The sequence below is a fragment of the Equus caballus genome, chromosome 9 (genome assembly GCF_041296265.1).
Source record: "Equus caballus isolate H_3958 breed thoroughbred chromosome 9, TB-T2T, whole genome shotgun sequence".
Lineage (NCBI taxonomy): Eukaryota > Metazoa > Chordata > Mammalia > Perissodactyla > Equidae > Equus > Equus caballus.
Genome location: NC_091692.1, coordinates 87842720 through 87866216, shown reverse-complemented (window position 1 = coordinate 87866216; position 23497 = coordinate 87842720).

The following is a 23497-nucleotide window of genomic DNA, read 5'->3' as shown; positions in this document are numbered from 1 at the left end:
AGAGTCAGATAGGAGAGGAGACCCATGTGCTGGGAGATTCCTTGCAGGGTCACCACGCACTAGCTCGGAGATACATCAAACGAGTCCCTTCACCTTCAACCTTTGATCTCCCACAGCAGGAACCTGACGCTTGCTCCTGTTTTTATTATGCTGGTACACTGCTATTTTTCAGATAAAGAGATATAGGTATGTTTGCTGGTGACTATGTTATTTCAGTATTTAAACAAAAGAAGTCCCGGAATTTGGATTATTTATGTCTTGAGACATAACCAAAGAGCTATATCCGACATTAAAAGTTGAAGCAAACGAAAGCACATTTGTTTAGGAAGCATTCTGGCCACCTCCCTCCCCACTTTAAGCCCTCTTGAGGCATCTTATTGTCATTCGAATTCTCATTTCCTGGGTTCTCAGTGATTTTGAGGTTGTTTTCAGTTCTTTTTAGTCCTTTGTATTTCCCTGGGAGCCAGCTCTGCCCCATCTAGCAAATCTTAATGGGGTTATTTTAAATGAGAGAGAGGTGAGGCTCTGTTAAGGAAGATAGGAGGAGGGGACATGGGGAATTAGAGGAAGAAAGCAGAGAGGAGAGAAGGAGTTTCTGAACAGGTGTAATTCCAGCCCTTTCTTTGGAGCCCGACCACCTCCTTCTTCTGGGGCTTCGTTCACCCTGTTCCCATCACTTGTTTTCCTCCGGGGCTGTGTCTCCACCCTCCCCTAGGATGATTTATTTCAACCAAAACCCACTTCCGCTCATCCTACCTGGAGATTCTCAAGCCCCAAATCCACAGCATCCTTAGCCTGGAGCTTGGCCTTCTCTCAGCCTCTGAGGACAAAATTCAGCAGATGATGGCAGCCACATCTTACTTTTTAATGGAATACTGGTAAATGCATTAAATATGTACTACTCTATCTACCCACGATCTCAGGTAATCTTTACAAAACTTCTCTGTAAGTCTTGTATTATCACCCATCCTTTCACGGATGTGGCAACTGCTACTCAGAGGGATTAAAGGCACTAACTAGGGGTCCCATAGCCAGCAAGTGTCAGGACTAGACTGGAACTCAGTCTTGTGCCTCCCCAAAGCCTCTGTCTTTGTGCTGCGCTATGTGGAGTCGACTTACCTTTGCCTCATGACAGATGGGGAGGGATGGCAGAACTCTTCTCCTTCTCTCCAAGGTCCCTGCTTCTCCTGAACACAATGGAAACTTCTCCAGACACTTCTGCCTTTTCAGGAAAGTGCTGGCAGAAGGTGTTTCTACTCCTCTCAGCATTTCTTACAGAGTATGAGGCTCCTTACAGAGGGGGAAACCTTGAGGAGGAGATAAGGTCCACATAATATTTGTTTCAGGTTGGGAAGAGTTGAACTGCGGAGAAGAAGTCAGTAGATTTCATGGGCAAACTTACACATGGGGGTCTTGGCGAGGCGCCCTTGAATAATGATGTGAACTCTCTTGTTCATTTTGCATGCAGAAACAACGCCAGGCAAGTTGCTAAGAACCAGATGTTCTGGAGTAAATAAATCAACAGTTTCCTTTTTGGTTGGGAAGGAGCCTAATATAAATGTGCAAGTGAGAAAGCCACATTAATCTTTACAAGTACCTGCCCTTTCTCAAGTAATTGTACCCTCTCTGTGTCTTAACTCCTGTGTCTGCAAAATAGACACAATTATTCTTATCTTTACAAATTGCACCAGGCTTGGCAAAGATATATGGGGAAAATATATGAGAAAGAGTCCGATAGCCTTAGGAAGGAGGATAGCTTGTAACTCCAAGGTATTTACATTATTAATTTTATTTAAAAATTAAAAATGGATTAGGAAGGCTGCAAAGGCATTTTCTTGCTTTAAGCTGTTAGAAGGTTCCAGCTGAATGGACTCATCCAAGGTTTTCTTCAAATGAGCAGGATTAAGCTTTTATTTTTGTCACTCTGGATGGTTGCTTGGCCCTGCACAATTCTTAAAACCTCATTGTGATTCATTTCAACTCTCAAAACTTAGGCTGAATGCATTTTAGTAGTGAAGCAGACGGGATTGACATTTTGCTCAAGATTGTATGAGACTGGTTTTGAAACGTGGAAAACAGGGGTGGAGGCTAATTTGGTTGGGATTTGATGCCTATGGCAGTACAGTCAACAGTTTGCATCTTTTAGCAAACAACGTCTTCCTAGAAAATAAGGAAATTATAAGCTGAAGCCTTGCTTGTTCTAAATATATAGAAACATAACTTTAGATATACTTTTCGTGTTCATTTTCAATGTGAATGATGGTAAAGAGCATGAACAGTAAGTTGATGGGCTGTCAGCTTTCTGTGGACCAGCTGTTTGGACCTGCACAGATTGCTTTATTCCTCAACTTCAGGTTCTGCATTTGTGAAATGGAGTTATTCACACCCCACCTCCACTAGGCTTTCATGGAGTATAGCAGGAACTCTTCAGTGCCTTCTTAATATCTATTTTCATTTTTTTTTATGGCTAAGAAACTCACTTATTTGTTGGAAGCAGCAAGTACCCAGCTAGCTACCCACACTTTCACAGCCTCCCACCTGCTAGGGTTAGCAAATGGGACCAAGCTGGAGTTCTACTAAGGGTCTCTGGAGTAGCTTTTAATTTCCTGATAAAAGGGGGTAGAGAGGACTGGTGTATCTTTCCTTCCTTCTTTCTGCTTTGAATGTGGAAGTGTTGCGTGGAGCTGTGGCAGCCATATTGCAAGCATGAGAACAAATCTAAGGATGGCAGAGCGTAAAGATAGCACACTACAGGGTCCAAATGGGACCAATAAAGAGTAGGAGTAAAGTTAGAAATTTCCCACCTATGAAATGGGAGAAAAGTAAATCTCATCTGTATAAGCCACTCTTAGTTGGCTTATACATGTACCTGAATGTATTCCTTACTGATAAAGAGAGTAAACAACATAACAGTCATAACTTGCATAGCATGAAGCTTGGTATACTGTGGAACTTCATTAAATTTTACTTCTGCCTCCTTGTGTTACCCAGTGAGTACTTTGAGCAAGGTAGGATTAATTAATATTCCTTCCTTTTAATTAGCTTAACAAGTATTAAACATCAAGGGTGCGCTAGACATTTTGTGAAATGCCAGAAATACAAAGATGAAAGAGACTGAGCTTTTGCCACTTGAGGCATTAAGAATCTCCATGGGAAGAAAATTAACTAAAATCTGGGCAATGAATACTACTGTGGAAAAATGTATATGATGCTTTAGGAGCATGGGATAGAAAACTGATTGTCAATAAATGCAAGACATACACAAAAGGGAAAGAGATATCTTCCACCCCAGGAGTATGTGGCCATTGGAAAGTCCACATAGAGAGGTTACTGTAGTTGCTCATGTTTTAGCGTTGAGTAGTACAAGAATTTTGACTTAGATCCCCAAAATATAACAATAACAACATTGGCTAACATTTATGGATCATTTCCTTGGTGTCTGGCACTCAGCACGTATTATCTCATTTAGTACTCACAACAACTCTCCCAGCCATTATTACTTCTCATTTTATAGATAAAGAAACTGAGACTTAGTGAAGTTAAGTGACTTGCCCGAAGCCACATAAGTGGTATAAAAAATGCAGCTAGGATTAGAATCATGCTGATCTGACTCTATACTCTGTGCATGGTATCAGTGACTCTATACTCTCTGTACACGGTGTTCCATGAAATACCTTGGCAGTATCTGTGGCCGAGTCCTTTGGTCCCCAAGCTGTACTTATGATTAAATTTTTGATATTATGATTCTTCTGGTAAGGGGCTGCTTTCTGATCTGGTGTCTGCAAACCCTGCCTGTGCAAAGTATATTAAGTGGAGGCTGACAACTTATTTCAATTTGTTCTATTCTGGCCTGTTTGTTTTTATGCCTCCAAGATACTAGTCACCTCATGGAAAAATGGAATCCCAGGGGTGCTAGAGTTAGGAGCGAAGTCAGAGAAGGATGAAAAAGCTTCCAGAATTTTGTTATCGTGGTGGTTTTGGGGGAGGTTTGAATCAGAGAAGACTTCAGGAAAGAGATGGCATTTGAGCTTCGTTTAATTGGATTGGTTTATATTAATATTGCTTTGGGCTAGGCACCAAATCTAGCGTGGTAATTCAAGGTCTGGCTTTGAAAAGCTATTTCATGTGTCATGGAGTCATGTGGGATAAGCTGGTTGAGTCTGAAGAATGAATCATACCGGAAATCCTTTGTAAAACTGGAGAGTTGTAAAGGAGGAGCTGAAGATGCAATATTCTTGGGCTTCCATCCAATATTTGCAGTGTTCTTATCTACAGCGCTCTTTGTACAATGAGTTTCAACTCCATGTGCATGTATAGTACTCTATCATTTGTAAAAACTGTACACCCAGTATTATTTGAACATATCAAGAAGCACGTGAATTAGATAGGGATTGCTGTATCTATTGTATTGTTGAGACAACTGAGGCTCTAAGAGGTAAAAGGACTTGCCCACGGCCACCCAGCTAGCAAATGGACTGAGATGGAGTTTGTGAACTTCAGGTCCAGTGTCTTTTGTGGGAAACCATGATGTTTTCCTGACTGGAGTAGAGGAACCCAGACCCAACTGTGTCTCTTGAGGCAGAGGTACACGACTCCTTCACCTCCATCCTCGTTAAACCGGAATCTAGGAGAAATCCAGAAGAGGTGATGAGGAGGGGCCAGGTTAGTCATGCACAAGATCCGAAGAAGCTGGTGAGAGTGGGCATAGACAGCAAGCAGGGGATAGGGTCTGAAAGGTGAGAGCATGTGAAGAAAAGCCAGAGGGCACCAGCAGCCCAGATCGTGAGCTCTGGTCCTAGAGCAGCAGCTTCTTTTGCGCTGTGTAGGCTCTGGCAGCAGGCAGTTCTGGGCTCAGGTTCATTCGGTGCCGATTAATCGAATGCCAGGCACGTGGTATGCACAAGAAAATATAGTGCACATAGTGAGCAAGACAAGTTGCCTGCCCTTGAGGAGCTTGCTGTCTAGTAAGAGAGACAGTTAAATAGGTACATACAATCCAGTGTGTGAGGGAGGCATGCAGGATGCTAAAGTTGCTTACACGAGCGGCATTAGCTCAGAACTGGAAGGTTTAAAATCAGGAAAGGCTTCCTGAGAGAGACAGCACTTAAAATGAGATCTCACGAATGGACAGGAGCTAGCCAGGAGAAAAGCAGAGGGTGAGGGATGGGCGAAGAAAAATAGGCTTGCAGAGGCTGGTCACGTCCTCTTTCAGCAAGGATTCCTCACCACCCTCCTTCCCCGCTTTGTCCCCACACCCTGCCCCCGACATTTCTGCAGCTTAGTGGAAATGTGTCCTCTATGGGGGTCTCCATCTCCTTTATCTGAGCATCCTCGGGCAGATTGGAGAAAGAGCTTCTTTCCTTTTAGCGCTGAAGACTTTGTACATACCAAGACAACAACAATATCTTCTGGTGTTGTACATTTTGCGTATGTATCCAAGGGATCGGTGAGGGAGGACTGAAATGATATTAATTCCTATTCTTAAAAAACTCCAGAGAACCTGACATTTGAGGGCTGTGTCCCACTTCGAGTGAGAGGAGCAGTGACTTACTACAGAGTGATTATTCTGTGCTCTGGGATGAATTCCTGGATGGCTCTCTTGGTTACCTTAGTGAGATACAGGTGTAAAGTTATATGGGACATCTTTGATGGCTTGGCCAAGTTACCCTTCTCAATCCACTTTGGTCTGAAGAGCTCTAAGGTTCTGGGGGTGAGGTGGCAAATTTGCATAGGAACTGAGTAGCTTCCTGAGGGGAAAGGCACTAAGGTTCCCTAAAACTTTCCTTTTTGACATTCAGCCAACAGATCTTACTTGATAGCTAGGGAGGCTCTCCATAGATGTCTGTTTAGGAGGAAATCACCAAGGTGAAAGGGAACTTGGTATCAGTGCCCTGGGCCCGTGATGCTCTCAGGGGGAGAGCTGGTCCTAGCACAGCGTGGAATTGGGGTTTGATGTCAGTGCTGTGCTGGTAAATGTTCAACCACTGGCTCTTGAAAAAAGGCATGCATATATAAATGTACACAGTTCATTATAAGTTTTATTGACATAAAAGATTCATAGCACACATTTTACAAATAACAATAAAACATACGCTACTCTTTATAATTCTATGTAGCTAGTTGATTCTCAGAGAATGTTTTTGGTCAATTTTTGCTAGGTAACTTGTGTTGCAATTTGTGAATGAGTATAGTTTCAACATGAACAGTTAGCTGATATTTTCATTTATGTTAACGAGTAAGATGAAAGCGCAATAACTAAAGCAATGATGAGAATATTTCTTTCCTGAATCAGAGGCTAGTTTTTGAATACCGGAGGAATATTTCCTCAATTTTTGGGCAATGGCTACAGACGTGACACATGTTTAAGTTTAATTTTCATTATTATTTTCTCCACCACTTTCTTAAGTCTAGACAACCAACAAAACAATGAGTCAAACCCTGGTTGACAGGGCCTGCCAATTTCCGAGGTGTAAATACCCCCACCACGACTGATTCAAGCTACTAATGTGATGTAACCAAACGCAGCGTTGGTAAGAGATACACAGTAGCTCGCCGTTATGGGTACTTCCATCCTATAGACACAATAGGCACAAACAACTTCGAGAGATGTATAGACAGTAAGATGTATCAAAATAATTAGAAAGTGATGCATTTTCGGTTTTTTAAACCTTTGATTTAGTATAATTTATTGAATTATAAGTTTATATCATTTGATTTTTAATAATGGCTGTCTTTAACAATAGGCTTGAAAATTCCTGAATATTCAACAATCAGTTCTCACAGGTCAATACAGCTGGCTGCAGCACGCCACTGCTGGAAGCCCCTCTTGGTCAGCCTCCCTGGGCATGGTCGCTGTGCTTTTTAATAGTGGCCAAGCAATAGAAAGCAGAACAGCCTTCAGAGCCTGTGTGAGTTTTCCTTAGGGCGAACAGTTTGTCCCAGTCTGCACAGAAAGCCCTACATCCTAAGCACATCCTCAGTCCAGGAAAACTAACCTATCCTTCACCCTTTGCTTGGCGTAAATCCTTTATGGGCTTTGTAAAAACTCCCGGGATGAGAATGAATTCACACAAACACTGGTGTTTGAAGGGCAGGCCTGCTATGGAGGAGGAGGGCAGCCCCAGCTAAATGTCACATGGTGGTGGGCAGAGCTCTCTCCCTCCTCCCCTCAGTATACACGCCCTGAAAAAGCACCATCACACCAGCCAAGGTCTTCCTGCTCTCCAGGAAGAAGGATGGCTTCTGCCTTGAAAATCATCTGTCTACAGCAACCCCAAGTAGCAGCAACAGAAGCAAAGGCAACAGAAATTTTGGTCCCCTTAGCGTATTTGGAAATAGAACCAGTTCTTACTTAGTGAATAAGCCTTAAGATTCCTGGACAATGCAGGGGAAGGGACATTCATTTGTTTTCTAGGGCTGCAATAATGAAGTACCAAAATTGAGCACTTGAACAACGGAAATTTATTGTCTCACAGTTCTGGATTCCAGAAGTCTGAAGTCAAGGTGTCAACAAGTCCAACAAGGTGTCCCATGAGGAAAAGATCTGTTCCAGGTCCCTCTCCTGGCTTCTGGCAGTTCCTTGGCTTGTGGCAGCAAAACTTCAATCTTCACGTGTTCTGCCTGCATGTGTGTCTGTCTCCAAAGTTCCCCTTTTTATAAGGACATTCGCCATATTGCCTTAGGGCCCACCCTAATGACCTCATTGTACTTGATTACCTCTGCAAAGACCCTCTTTCCAAATAAGGTCACATTTGGAGGTACTGGGGGTTAGGACTTCAACATAAGAATTTTTAGGGGTCACAAGCCAACCTATAACAGAAGGCAATCCCAAGAAATATAATGGGACTTCTGCTAATCTGGGCCTGAGTGGGAGTGAGAGATTAATTTGAAAATTTCAACTGAGATGTCATGTCTACAATAAGCCTTCCATGACTCCCTCCCTTCCCAACGTTAGGTTAAGCATCCTCCTGTGCAGCCCCAAGTTTATTGTACTGTCCTGCTTGTTATATTGTACTAGAATCTCTCGACACCTCTGTCCCCCTTGCCAGACTGTAAGCTCTGCAAGGGCAGGAAGTCCTACTGTTTACTGCCCTGTAGACGATGCTTGAAACAGAGGAGTTCTCAATAAACACATGTTGAATGCATGGAATATCTTTTTAATCCCTGTCATAGACCCTGTTGGTCCCTGTCTCTTATTCCTTCAGCACTTAACATTTCCAGTTGCCAATTCTTGCTGCTCCTGAAGGCTCTCTCTGGCCTCCTGAGCAGGGCAGGCTGGATCTGCCAACACATAGCACCCTCTGGGTATAGCCCTCAGCCAAAGGCTGAGGAGACAAAGTGGATAAACACCTTGGGTGGTCTAAGTCCAAAGCATGTGTAGGTTGTCTCCCAAGGTGCCCCAATGGCCTTTGGTTCCAGTTGCCCACAGTGGTAATTTGGTGCACGTTTGACTCGCTTCCTTCTCTTCCTTGTCTCTGCTATTTCTCTCGCACTTGGTGCAATACCTGCAAGGTGCTCAAAAGAGGTACCAATGTATTCCTCAAAGTCCTCGAGGGAGGAGCCTCAGAGATTATCCCAGGAGGATTAGGGGCCATGCTCCTCCCCAATTCTTCCCCCGAGTCAACATAAGCAGATGCACATTTGTCTGACGTATAAATTGAGTATTGGGTTTCTGCACAGAATTCAGTTAGACAAGATATTCTACTACTGAGAAATGTGAACACATTTCCAATCTTAAAGAGAAGCCAAGGCTCTAAGAAGAGGAAAGGATTTTTCTGTTATTCAATTCTTTAATGGCAGGGCCAGGAATAGAATTCAGCTGCCACTGGGACCTCCTTCCGAGTGGGAGAAGTCTTCTTATACATGTGTGGTGTGCATCTGTTTTTTGTCCACCTAACATACATTCCCCTTCCCTGGAAAAGCACCTCAATTTTCCTTAGGGAAGCCACCACTCTCTTACAGAACTACATGTGAATTCTATTGTCTTATCTCATCCCAAGCTACTGGGTGAGATGCCCAGCATTGAGCAATAAGTAAGTGTATCTCATCTTGCACAGTATACAGTTCAAGATGAGCATACGACCCAAGTCAGTTCAATTAGAGTTGATCCTGAATCCTTTACAGGAGTGATGCTCCTGTATGACTATGAGTATGGAGGCCTAGAGTCGTTGGGAACTCCAAAAGAAAATATTCCTGAGAATGGAACCAAAATAGAGGAAGATGGAGAAGACAAATGTAGCAAGGGAGATAGTTTGGTGACATTGTTTGGCCCCTGGATCTAACAATGCCTGAAGACATATTAACTCTCTAGTTTTGTTACATGAGCCAAAAAATTACTTTTTTGTTTCCCCCATCCCAATTTGAGTTGTGTTGCTCTTACTTTTGACCCAAGGAGACCTAACTAATACATTATGCCTCCTTCCAAAAGGAGAACCCTTGAGCATTTGGTTAAGAAACTTGGACTTTGTAGAAACACAGCTTTCAATGATGTATTGTTTATCATTGTATCTTGAATGCCAAGTCCATTGCCTACCATTTTGTAGGCCCTGATCAAGCACTTGGTGTTTAAAAGCCTGAATCTCTTGTTTTTTTTAATTCAGGCAGGCCCACCTTGTTTTTCACGATTAGTGAGCATTCTAGTTCCTGAATTCAATCAATCTAATTTTCTCTTTTGCCTAGGACCTTACATTGGCGGACTAAACACTTTTAAAAAGGCCTCTTGGGATTCCCAACACGGTCTCAGGTCAAACACATCCAGTACGTTGGTCACGGTAATGCAAAGGACGGAGCTCCTTCCCATCTGTAGTGAATTTATCAGTTCCCAGTGCTCCCAATTTGCTTCTACCTGAAGTTTTGTTTCCCTTCCCTAGGAGCCTTCAGGAGCAGACAGGGATTATTTTTGGCTCAGACCCATTTTGTCAAGCTCACTGCCATCTCCAATTCACAGGCTGGCACAGGTGGGGGGCTACTGAAGCCTCATGCCCAGTGGGCAGCTATTCTGGGATGTTTGTGCTTGACATTCATGAGGGCTTCCTGAATGACTCACTCCCCGGTTGAGCCCCCATCATGCGGGGCCAGTGTGGCTCAGCAGCCTGTTTTTATGTCCCTAATCAAAGAGAACATCCCCAAATCTTGCAGTCAGCCACTCAGACTGGATTGGGAAGAAATTGTGGGCCGCTAAATTTAACCACAGCCACTTTAGGAAATGAGATGCTGGGAGAGTTTAAGAATGCAAACTGGGGATATTCTTCTTTTTTTTTTTCCTTCACTCTCTCTCTTTTATTTTCTTCGGACGTTTGACTTGACTGAGTTAAATCCTGGCTGAACTATTCCTTATTAGCTGTGTGATCTTGGGAAAGTTACTTTACCACTCTGAGCCCTAGCCCCCTGCCCACTTCTATCAAATGGCAATAATAAAATCCATTTGGTAGGGCTTTTTTGAGGATTAGAAATAATTCACTTATTTAAAGGGTCTGATACAGTGCCTGGTGTCTTGTTGATAACCATGTCATTTTTGCTTTCCCTTACATTTTCAGTATCCAGCGCAGGGCCTACCACCTACGAGGTGCTCATGAAGCACCAAGGGGATAAATGAATAGGAGAAAAAGACAATGAATGAACAAATGTTGACATCATAGTCCTTGTCCTTTCTCTTCTGCCCTACTTTAGCCCTTTCAGTAAGCTAGATGATCCATATCAATGCATACTGAGGATGCTGGACAGTCTCCCATCCCAGCAAACACACAGAGTCCATCCTGACACCTCCCATGTCAACCTCTAACTGCCCCATCCGCCTTCTCTACCAACATCCAGGCTGACCTAAAGCACTCTGGGCTCCGACCATTTCCCCGTGGGCTCGCAGCTCTCAGGACCGTTTTGTACATGCCCCTTGGCTCACCCTGACCCTCCTAAGACTTGACTCTGATGGACTTTCTGTCTCAGTCCCCTCTGTGTGAAGAAGTTCCCATTGCCGTCCTGGGGTGGCCCCAGGGGCTCAGCTCTCACTCTCCCTTCAGGTAAGGAAGGGGAACTCCCTCTGAACCACACGCGTTGCAGCCTTCACTCCAGGATGCTCTGCTGGCTATCAATGCTCTCTCTGATGAGCTTCCACCTTCTTGCTCAGATCTCCTTCACAACGTCCTTTTTGTTCCAGACACTCAGCTCCAATCACTGCTCCCTAAGCACCCATTGCTGGGCACATAGTGAATTGCATGGAGGGGTCTGCTGTTATTATAACATATAATTATTAATCATATCAACTTTCTTCAAAATCCACTTTTATGTTCTTCCAGATTTCATTTTTTTATTTCCTAAAGGTACAGCTCAAAGCCCACTTGAGTTGTTATCAAAAACAAGCTACAAGAATAACACCAAAACGACAAGAATGCTCATAGCCAGCTTGTACAGAGCATTGACAGTGGGCCAGGCTCGGTGTTAAGCGCTTTTCATGCACTAACTCACTTGATTGTCAGAGCAACCCAATGAGCTATGCCCTCTTGTCTCCTCATTGGACAGATCGGTAAACTGAGGTTTAGAGAGGTTAAGAAGGGCTGTACCATCATAAGGTGCAGGACCAGAGTGTGAATCCACCAAAACCTGACCTTTTAGACTTCAGATTTCTCATCTCTGACATAAACATATTTTCCTCTTAAGTTTGGGGAAAAGATGAACTAAGATAATACCTGTAAGGCACTTCGCAGAGTGTCTGCCGCATGGCAGCATCAGACAGATGTTGGTGAAGGTGATGATGATGACGATGGTGAAGAATGCTCATCTGAAGCCCACATGCCCTCTTTGGATGATTCACTAGCCTCTCAGTCTAAAAGTCCTGTGAACTTTATTATATTGTTGCTTAATTTTTTCTGTATTTATATTTTGTCTCCCCAGAAGGGCTGTACACTCCTTCATGGCAAAGAACACAGCCCAGGTCTTAAATTCTGTTCCTCGTGGACCTCAGTTTCCCTCTCTGGAACAACAGGGTTGCTGTTTCTCAAAGTCCCTTTGAAATATATATGACATCCTCTGATTCCATAAATGTCATTTGTTCTGGCCTTCCTTACAGCCCATTACACTCCACTTTGCACACAGCAGTCACTCAATAAATATGTACTGAATTACGAACATCCAGAGGTGAAATCTCAGGTACAGGGGAGGTTCTTTAATCCTGACTTGGGAGAAGGAGGAGGAAAAGATGTGATTGAGTTTGAAGACGCATTACCTTCGATGTCTAGAGCTCTCAGCTGAGAGAATTGAAAACGGGGCCTTTACAGCAGGTGGAAATGGGATGAGCTATGAAAAATCAGGAAATTGCTTTCCCAAAGGGGCATCTGGCTTTCACTCTCCTCTGTTTTCAGTCAGTTCTGCAAATGTAGCCGCCATTAGGTCTTACAGGTCCTGTTGGCTGGCTTTTGCTGAGAGGGAGGGAAGGGATGAGAGAGAGAAAGTGAGTTAAATTTAGCAAGTGAGCTGGCACATGGCTCCAGGCAGAGATCGCAGGCGGCAGCTACTTACTTAGCCTCCCTCTGGGATAGGAATAAAGTTTTCCTGAAAACAGAGGAAAAGGGAAGGAGGAGAAGTGATATGTTGTGACAGAAGCGCCAGCTTCCTCTTTTCACTCCCTCTCTTAATTGAGACTTGCAGGCAGCTTCAATCGACAACTGTTCAATAAGAGTTTATTGAGTGCCAGCCATGAGCCAAGTCCCACATTAGACTGTGGGATGCAGAAATGAACAGCACACAGCGCTTGCTTGTATGAATCACCATTTGATAAGCCAGACATACACATGAGCAACCATCAGAATATACCGTGATGTGTCATATGATGGAGTTATGGGCAAGGAGGGCTAGCGTCAACAAACATAAGCAGCTCCGCCTGATGCAGGGATGTTGAAGGCTGAGAGGAAGCCTCACTAGGAGAGGAAACATCTAAATTGGTTCTTGAAGGATCAGTGGGAGTTTTGGGACTGGAAGTGGTGTGCAAAGCATTACCAGCAGAGCTAACAGCATGTGCGAAAGCATGGAGATGGGAAAGGCCACAGCAAGTTGTCAACTAACTTTTAATCAATTAAATTTAGTCGATTTAATTAATCGTCAATTAATTAATAGTGAACTATCTGGCGATGTGAGCTTTCTACTCCTCAGAGAAGCTGTGTTATTGGAATAAAGGTTCTCTTGTGCTCCTGTGTTTGCTCATTTGCTTTCATTTGTCTTCCTTTTACTTCTCAGAGATCATCTTGCAGCTAATTGTCATCGCTCCTGCTTACAGCTCTGTGAAGTCAGAGAATGTGGCTGTTTTGCTCAGGTTTGTATTCTGTACCCAGCACAGTGCAGTGCACCTCAGTAAATACTTCTCGAATGGAGGCAGAGAGAGAACGAAATCCCCCAAAAGGAGGTCAAACAGAGGAAAAAATACAACAGAGAAAAAAACTGTTAATGGCCAAGAAATTCCAAAAGAAGTTTCTGCGAGAAGAAACCAGGGCCTTTATGTCACTGAAATCTCCTCCTAGACTCCTACCCCAACTCCATGCACCCTGGTCTGTCTTTTTAAAGGCCTAAAGGGTTTTTGGTTTTGACCCAAAAGTACACTTCTCATCTCAGGTGGCATAGTCATGGAAGATGACCAGAGAGCTCCATCAGGATGAGGGACATGCCTCTTAGTCTGTTGACCACGCATCTTAATTTCTCAGCACTTAGGTTTCTTAAAAACTGACTCCAGCAATGGAGGTAATTGGAATTTATGACAGTTGCTTAGTCCAAATAAACAAGGGCATCCTTCACTGCACGGGAAGAATTGACAAATAGAATTTCAGAAACCGTGGAAGGTCATGGAGGGAACTATCTTTTGCCAAGAAGGGTCATTGGAAAACTCCTCCACTGCAGTCATTTAGGCAGCCGCTCTGTTGGGCTTGGCCTTTAAAGAAACAAACCCATTGAGAGCTAAATTGATCTTAAGCCCAAACCACTTCCTTCAATTTTCCTTTGTATGAGATAAGCTATATAATTATCGATAACGATGAGTGTCCAAATATTTGTTTAAAGAGCAATTTAAAGTCTCTGATTTATATTCATGAGTTTTTAAGTAGCTGCATAGTTCCTGTGTACTTTTTTCCTCTTAGCATAATGTATAATTGGAGTTTTAATGCAGATTGAAGAGATATTTTTCCAATTTTGTCTGGAATGCTGTCTTCTTCTCTCCAAAAATAACAATTATTCTCCGTTGGACTTTGTGAGGGGGATAGAAGGGAGAGGATCTGGGTTTCTGACCTTGCTTTTGTATGATGTCACTGTCTGATCCAAGGCAAGTTTCCTAACATATGTGCTGCAGCTGTGTTACAGGGGACATAGTTATCGACATCCTAGACCCTGAGGTAGCTGGGCAGTACCTGGCACAACTGGAATTCCTAAGCCAGTTGACTCTGGGTAGGTCACTTCATTCTTGACTCTAGAGTGCCCTATATATACTGCCATGTTTTTAGTGTACTCTAACATGTATAAGATTGAGAAACACTGCCAAGGACCTCATTTATCTTCTTATCAGAAGAAATCTCATTGGATGTCCTGGTGTGGACTTTTTAGTAATTGAGGAGGACATTGAAGTGCTTGGAAGATGGGGGGAAGCATGCATGTGTGTATGTGTACACACACATGTATACACACATATACATGTTTGCTATTTCAAGCTCCTAATATGGCCTTTTGAGAAGTTGGTCATTGAAACCAGGGAAATTGACTTGGTTCTAGGTCCAAAGAATTATCATGGCAGTAACTCAGGAAAAGATACAGTACAGCAATGTCTCATTCTCCTAACTTCTGTGGCAGAGACTATCAAGATGGTCACCAAATCAGTCCCTTTTATTCCTGCACATACAAGTGGACTAAATTTCTGAATCTCCCTTACAGTTAGGGAGGTTGTGAGAGAACTTACTTATGATCAAAGGAATAGAAGGAAGTGATACATGCCACTTTCATGTCTGGCTATAAAATAAATGCAATTCTTTACATTCTTTCAGCTGCTTGCAGGGCCAAGTCCTAAGAGGATAATGTAGCTTGAGTCCCTGAATTGCTGTGTAAAGGAGAGACTTTCTCCTAACCCCGCAGCCCTGCTTCAGTAGACTGTGAGATGAGCAAGAAGTGCATTTTGCTTGTGTTAAGACACAGATTTTGTGTGTTGTTAATGCAACTGCTTTTTGGGTAATCTTGGCTCCTGATGTCTCTCACCTACAGCAAAGTCAACCAGTGTTTCAAGTGGCAATAGCCAATCCCGGCATGTCCCTGATGTCTGAAGTTTGGCCAACACTGCTGATCTCACTACCTCCTCCTTTTTCTTATTCTGGAACAAAAAGAATCTTCTAACTTCAAGACAAAATTATTATGTCTTTTCCCCTTGATGAACAAAAACTACATCCATTATCTTGCATATATTTCATCACACTATTTTACATTTTCTTAAAAATAAGCAGACAATAAAGGCCATATATGAAAAGACCATAGCTAACATCATACTCAATGATGAAGTGTGAAAACTTTTCTCTAAGATCAATAACAAGACAAGATGCCCACTATCACCACTTGCATTTATTGCCAGAGCAGTTAGGCAAGAAAAAGAAATAAAAGGAATCCAAATTGGAAAGGAAGAAGTAAAATGATCTCTTTTCACAGATGACATGATCCTCTATGTAGAACATTCTAAAGTTTCCATAAAAGAACTATTAGAACTAATAAACTAAATTCAGCAAAGTTGCAGGATATAAAATTAACATACAAAAATCAGTTGTTCTTCTGTACACCAACATTGAACAATCTGAAAAGGAAGTTAAGAAAACAATCCCATTTACAATAGCACCAAAAATAATAAAATACTTAGGAATAAACTTAACCAAAGAGGTGAAAGACTCGTGCACTGAAAACTACAAAACATTGTTGAAAGAAATTAAAGAAGACATAAATGAATGGAAGGACATCCTGTGTTTATGGATTAGAACATTTAATACTGTTAAAACGTCCATACTACTCAAAGCAACCTAAAGATTCAATGCAAGCTCATGGATACGAGAACCAACTGGTGGTTGCCAGAGGTGAGTGGTGTGGGTGGGTCAAATGGGAGAAGAGAGTCAAAAGGTAAAAACTTTCAGTTATAAAATGAATAAGTCATGGGGGTGTAATGTACATCATTGTGCTATAGTTAATAATAATGTATTGCATATTTGAAAGTTGCTAAGAAAGTAGATCTTAAAAGTCCTCATCATAAGAAAAAAATTTATAAAGACAATGCAATCACTATAAAAATCTCAATGGCATTTATTACAAAAACAGAAAAAAGCAATCCTAAAATGCATAAAGATACCTGCACCCCTATGTTCATTGCAGAATTATTCACAATAGACAAGACTTGGAAGCAACCTAGGTGCCCATCAATGAGTGCCACAATCAAGATAATTAACATATCCATCAACTCACAGAGTTAGTTTGACGATTTTTTATGTGTGTGGTGAGAACACCTAAGATCAAGTCTTTTAAACTTGAAAACACAAATGCATAAAGATGCACTCACCCCTGCGTTCATTGCAGCGTTATTCACAATAGCCATGACTTGGAAGCAACCTAGGTGCCCATCAAGGGATGGAATGGATAAAGAAGATGTGGTATGTATACATAATGGAATACTACTCAGCCATAAGAAATGATGAAGTCCAGCCATTTGTGACAACATGGATGGAACTTGAGGGTATTATGTCAAGTGAAATAAGTCAGAGGGAGAAAGGCAAATACCGTATGATCTCACTCATAAGTAGAAGATAAAAACAATGGCAAACAAACACGTAGCAACAGAGATTGGATTAGTGATTACCATGGGGGAAGTGGGGAGGGCAAAAGAAGGGATTAGGCATACGTGTGGTGACAGATTATAATTAGTTTTTGGGTGGTGAATATGATGTAATCTACACAGCATTCGAAATATATTACAACGTACATCTGAAAGCTATATAATGTTATAATCCAATGTTACTGCAATAAAAATTTTAAAAAAAGATCAACTCTTTTATCTTGTTTTCCTGTGTTTCTTTTCCTGTGTGCTTTAGCCTACCCATTTAATACTGCAATTTCTTATGCTGGGTTTCTTAGATTTTTCCTTATTTATGTTTTGTGAATCTGCTCTGTTTTTTAGTTTAGTGGCTACCCTGAAGTTTGTATTTAGAATCTCGTATATAATATAGTCTATTCTCTGGTGGTCTCTTACTTACTTGGCCTATACTGATTTAGACCCTTTGCTCTTCCCCTCCTAAATAATTATTTTCACTTCTTATTCCATCTTATGTTATGAATTTGTAGTTACAGTGATAAGATCGTCCTTGCTTTGGAAGTTTCCTTACCTTTACCCTAATGCTATAGTTGAATATTTGCTCTCCTGTTCTGGTTCTATCCATTGGTCTCCCTAGTCTGTGGTTTGTGACCCCTTTCTCCCTTTTTTCTTTTTTTAGGTATAAGAGCCTTCTTGAGGATTTCTTGTAGTGGAGGGCTTTTAGTTACAAATTCCCTTAACTTTTGTTTGTCTGGAAAATATTTAATTTCTCCCTCATACCTGAAGGAAATTCTTGCTGGATAGGGTATTCTTGGCTGAAGATTTTTATCTTTTAAAGCTTTGAATACGTCACTCCATTCTCTCCTAGCTTATAAGGTTTCTGTAGAGAAATCCGCTGAAAGTCTGATAGGAGCTCCTTTGTAGGTTATTCTCTTCTCTTTTCTTGCTTCCCTGAGTATTCTTTCTTTATCTTTCCTTCTTGCCATTTGTACTACTATGTGCCTTGCAGTAGGTCTTTTTACATTGACAAATCTAGGAGATCTGAAAGTTTCCTCTACACACATTTCTCCGTCAATCCCTAGATTTGGGAAGTTCTCTTCTATAATTTCATTAAGAAAGATCAACTCTTTTAGTAGATTTGAAGTATAAAGATTTTTGAAACCATCCTTAAAAATCCAGGTGTCCCTCTTATTTTGTAAACTGGTAACCTAAGCCACTAAACTAATTCATAGTTAACATTTTTTCCTAATTGTGGTTGCATCAGAAAAGTTTTTCTCTAGAATATCCAAAACAAAGCATGGGGAATTTCTTTTTCTTCTTTCTGGAAATTTACATTAGTCTTTATTAGTATTATCTGTAAAAGCACTTTAGAACATGCTTTTGCTCCATGAGATTTTAAGAGATTTATAATCTGATTCATTCTTGTTTTGTGTTAGAAATGTTAATCTGGTTTAAATATTTATAGCGTGCCCATGTAATAATGGCTACTTTTTATAGTCAATTTATAAGTTTTACAAGACATGGGCAGAAAGATAAGAACAGGAGGAAAAAGAAGGAGCCAGCTGCTGTCAGATATGGAGAGTCACAGCCACAGGTGGGTTCTGAGGGAGAGCGTAGGAGTGTCTACAAGCATCACCCCTGAGCCATCTATGACCCTGAAGGTGAGATAGAGACAGTTACAGGATTTATAGTTGACAGAGTAGTGCTGGTGTCTATTAGAAAAGGATTGTTTCTCTCCTATCATTGGAAATGAGGCATTTCACCTTTCTTAAAACCACTTTGAAATTCCCCAGGGACAGCTGGTTCTTTTTTCTTTATTGACTAGGATTGGACAATTACATTTCTAGAGACACTTTTGTTTATAACATTAACAAGTGTCCTTGTCTAAGTGGGAAGCAGGGTGTTAATGCTTCTTATGGGTTAACTAAACTTTGAGTTATTTTCAAGGTCTTAATCAACCTTTCCTGACTGTGTTTTGGCAGGAGCTGGCCCCAAGAAAAGATGGACTAATTGATAGAGGTCAGTGAGGCCTGGAATGCAAGTCTGAGTTCTTCAATCAACTTTGCTTCCTCCATCCCAGAACTTGGAAAGTCTTTTTGGGAGGCAACTTTAGAATCCAAAGTTTTGCGATCTTCCCCACAACATTTAAATGATTACAGAAACTTGGATATTCAGGATTTTGCTTTCTTTTTGTTTCAGACATTTATTAAATGATCAGTCTTGTTCAATCTCAAAAGTTCCCCAAAATGAACCACTGGGATATCAAATTGTTCTTGGTGAAATTATGCCAGTTAGAAAAACATGTACATGGGTAATAATCGTGATGCAAGAACACGAAAGACACAGAGTTTAGCCTGGAAGTTGCTTAGATTTAGGGCCTGTGATAAATGCAAAAATGCTATCTTGTGTATCTGGAATTTGGACAAAGGCCAACTATGACCAATCGTGGGCCCAGGGGCCCAAAGATCCAGGCAGACTAATTTAAAGAAAGCAGTTCTAATCAGAAGGACTAGCAAAGTCAGGGTGAGGCAAGTCTTTGTGAGGTTTTGACAAAATGACCCAAAGCAGAGTTTGTCCTACGAATGCCAGTCTAACGAGACCTTTTGAAGTCATGAGCTCTTGGGACCAGATTAAGGATAAATTTACAGAGTCTACATCTATCCTCTCTCTACAGACTTTCTCTTAAAGATTAAAAATGTTTAAAATATTAGACAAACAGAAAGGTAATAGGTGTTGGTGTTACACACCAAATTTTGTGGAGGAACAATATAATCTGATCAAAATGAAAAAGTCCTTGAGACCTTATGTAAACATAGCGTTGACGGTTTCAGGAAATATTTGGAGCACAGATTCAGCATGGAAATTGCCTTGCTGCTGCAAGGAAAGTGGCCTTGAGCATGCGGAGTGTCCAGGGGTCTCACACAAGCGCACTATTGTGGAGGATTTGTTCTGTGGTGACAGGCTTCTTGGTGGAGCTTTGTTGATACCTCCAGGTTAGCTGATAATCTTTGACCCATGGCCGAGAGGAACACATCTGAAATAAAAACTTAGATATTTTTTAGCATCCCAGGGGAACTCTGGGAGCATCTCAGCAAGGGGAAGTTGGGAGGGGCTTCTTATAGGATTCGGGCATGTGTTGGATGATTTCTGGGGAGGGCCTAGGGAAGCAAGTTTTGGGTTGAATGCTTTCAAGTTGGTGTGTAAATATTGTAGTAATTTTTTATCTAGTGATTCAGCCAGCTTGGGCTGCCATAACAAAATATCACAGACTAGGTGGCTTAAATGACAGAAGTTTGTTTTCTCACAGTTATGAAGGCTGGAAGTCTGTGATCAGGGTGCTACCTTGGACATAATGAAGGCCGTCTTCTTGACTCACAGATGGCCACCTTCTCACTCTGCTCTCACGAGAGAGAGAGAGAGAGAGAGAGAGAGAGAGAGAGAAAAGAGGGAGAGCCAGCACTCTCTGGTGTGTCTTTCTACAAGGGTTCACCATGGGTACCCCACTCTCATGACCTTATCTAAACCCAACTACCTCCCAAAGGCCCTATCTTCAAATACCAACCCGTTGGGGGTTACGCTTCAACATATATGCACTTTGGGAGGACATAATTCAGTCCATAGCCTGTAGGAAGGAGGAAGATTAAAGCACATTGGAGTGGTTGTGGTAAGATGTAGCAATTAATCAGAGTAACAGGATATCGCTCAGAAGAGGGGAGGTTTATAGTCATTTCTGTAGTGACAGAGTGGCATTGTCTAAGTTTTGCTCCATACACGGTCATGGAGAGGGCTTGTCTATGTCTTGCTCTGAACATTGTTTCTCTCGGGAACATTACAGTCTGGTTATCAGAAAGTCTTTTTCTTAGTAGATTAGAAACATCTCTGTGGCTATTTACTGTTTTTAATTGTCTTCATTCCTTTTTATGTCTTTGATGACTAAAAAGAATATGTGTTTTATTATTTCGTTTGATTTCAAGGTCATACTTTTTTGGGAAAAATACAACTTAACTTTTACCTTTATAAAAATAATACATATACGTTACAGAAAAATCAGAAAATATGGGAAAGCCTCACAGTTCTATCTTGTAGAGATAAACCATGTTCCCATGTTTGTTTCCTTTCTGCCTTTTTATTGTAAGGAAATTCACATTTGTTTTCATAGTATGGATCATCCTATATATACAAATTTGTGTTCTGAATTTTTTGACAAAAAATTTCAAAGCACATAATCTTAGAGTGTAGGAGGCTCTGAAGGTAGAAAGTTTGTGAGCCAATGATTTTGCCTAAACTTTAGTTTATTCATTTAAAAATAGAAATAAAACCACTAATACTGTATTATCCAAAATTGTTGTGTGAGTTGTATATTAATGTGTAAATATGCTTTATGAAGAATAATATGTTTCATTTTTTAAAAGTGATATAATTCCTGTAACAGAGATTGGAAGAAAGAGACTGGAAGATTTTGGAGAATTCGCGTTTGTAAACTGATTGAGACAGAATAATAAATGACGTTTAAGTTTGCTTTTACAAATAAGTACTCCAAACCCTCCAGCCTTCCAGCCCCGGGAGGCAGACAGTCAACCAATCTGTCATCTAAATGGAGCTGTTCTCTTTCCCAGTCCTGAGGAATGATTTTTTTCAAGCCTTGGATGAATGGTTGAACTCTATTTGCTAGATGAGAGCTAGTGTCCAGTCTGTTGAGGAGGAACTTGTACCTTTCTCCAATGGCAAAGCTAATGGATGTCAAAGTTGACAGGGCAGGCAGAATGTGCCAAAAGAAAGGTACAGGATGAAGCAGGGAGGGACCCTTTCCAACTTGGTAGGTGGTGTAGTAACTGAAGCAAGTGGGTTATTTTCAACTTCCAGGGGAAAACTTCAGAGGCTTAAATAAACTAGTGCAGTGGACAAAAGGATTCAGATGAGAGTGAGCTGGAAATATTATATTTTATTCACCTTGTTATTTCCAGAGCCTAGCATAACGCCTGGCACATCAATAATTGCTTACTGAATAGGTACATGAAGTAATGAATAAATGAATGACTGCATGAATGATGTTTAGGATAGAACTGGCACAAAAGACATAGCCTCATTATACATCGAGTGCCTGTACTGTGCCAGATACTATGCTAATGCTATAGAGACATGATCCCCTTTAATGCCCAGAGCATTTTTGTGAGGATTGATATTATTATCCCCTTTTGTGGACGAGACAACTGAGGTTGAAACATTCTCTCTTAGCCCCTTTCACAGGCATGTGGTAACATATTTTACGGGAGAAGATTTTGCAAAGAATAAACTACTATCTACTTAAGTACAATTAATTGGCATTGCCTGAGCCAGAATAAACTTAAAACACAGGTATAACCAAAGTAGTTCATTGTGAATAGATTAAACTTAATTCACCCTTATTTAATGCCTATCTTGTGCTTATTGCAGGACTGGATATTTTCATTTTGAATCACAGTTTCACCACTTTGTCACCACAGATAGATCACCCAATCTTCTTCATTAAGCTAAAATTTATTGAAGAGCCTATGGCATCACAGTCAATTTGCAAATGTTGCCTTATTTAATTGATAAAACAAAGTTATCCAAAAGGAGTGGTTAGGCAACAAACCTAAGGACTCATGATATAGTGTTGGGCAAGATCAACCTGGAATTTAGATCTTTTTGCCTTTAAAATTTTATTATTAATTATTACACAATTCTCCCTCACTATAAAGTAAAATAGACAGTGGTCACCATCTGCACACTTGTGAAGTTCTAGGCACAGCGCTTGACTCTCTTCGTAGATAGTCCGAAATTATGAGAACACTGCTGGTTATCCACATTTTACAGAGGAGGGATCAGAGTGCCAAAGAAGCAAAACCATGTTTCAGGGCCACCCAGCTGGCAGAGTTTGAATTTATATTTCTAAACAACACTACAGACCAAATGTATCTAACAGACATATACAGAACCTTCCACCCAATAACAGAAGAATACATATTCTTTTTAAACACACATACGACATTCCCCAGGATAGATCATACGTTATAAAACAAGTCTCATTTAAGGTGATTGAAATCATACAAAGTAGCTTTCCCAGCCACAGTGGAATGAAACTAGAAATCAACAGCAAAAGGAAAACTGGGAAAGTCACCAATATGTGGAAATTAAACAACACACTCATGAACAACCAACGGGTCAAGGAAGAAGTAAAAAAGGAATTGAGAAAAGATCTTGAGACAAATGAAAATGAAAACGACATACCAAAACTGATGGAACACAGCAAAATCAGTTCTAAGAGGGAATTTCATCGCAATAAACAACTGCATTAAAAAAAAAAAAGAAAGATCTCAAATAAACAGCCTAAACTTACACCTCAGGGAACTAGAAAAAGAAGAATCAACTAAGCCCAAAGTTAGCAGAAGGTAGAGATAATACAGGTTAGAGGAGAAATAAAATATGGACTAGAAAAACAATAGGAAAAAACCAATAAAGCTAAGAGTTGGTTTTTGAAAAAAATAAACAAAAATGACAAACCTTTAGCTAGACTAACTAAGGAAAAAAGAGAGAGGACCCAATGGTTTCCAAATGGTGGCGTTTGAAACCCTAGGAGTCCTGTATGAGTTGTTCATATTTAATGCCCTGCTTCTGAGTCTCCGCTAGCGATGATGGTCCCAGATTAATCTTTGGGTGACTGAAACAGGGTGGGCATTT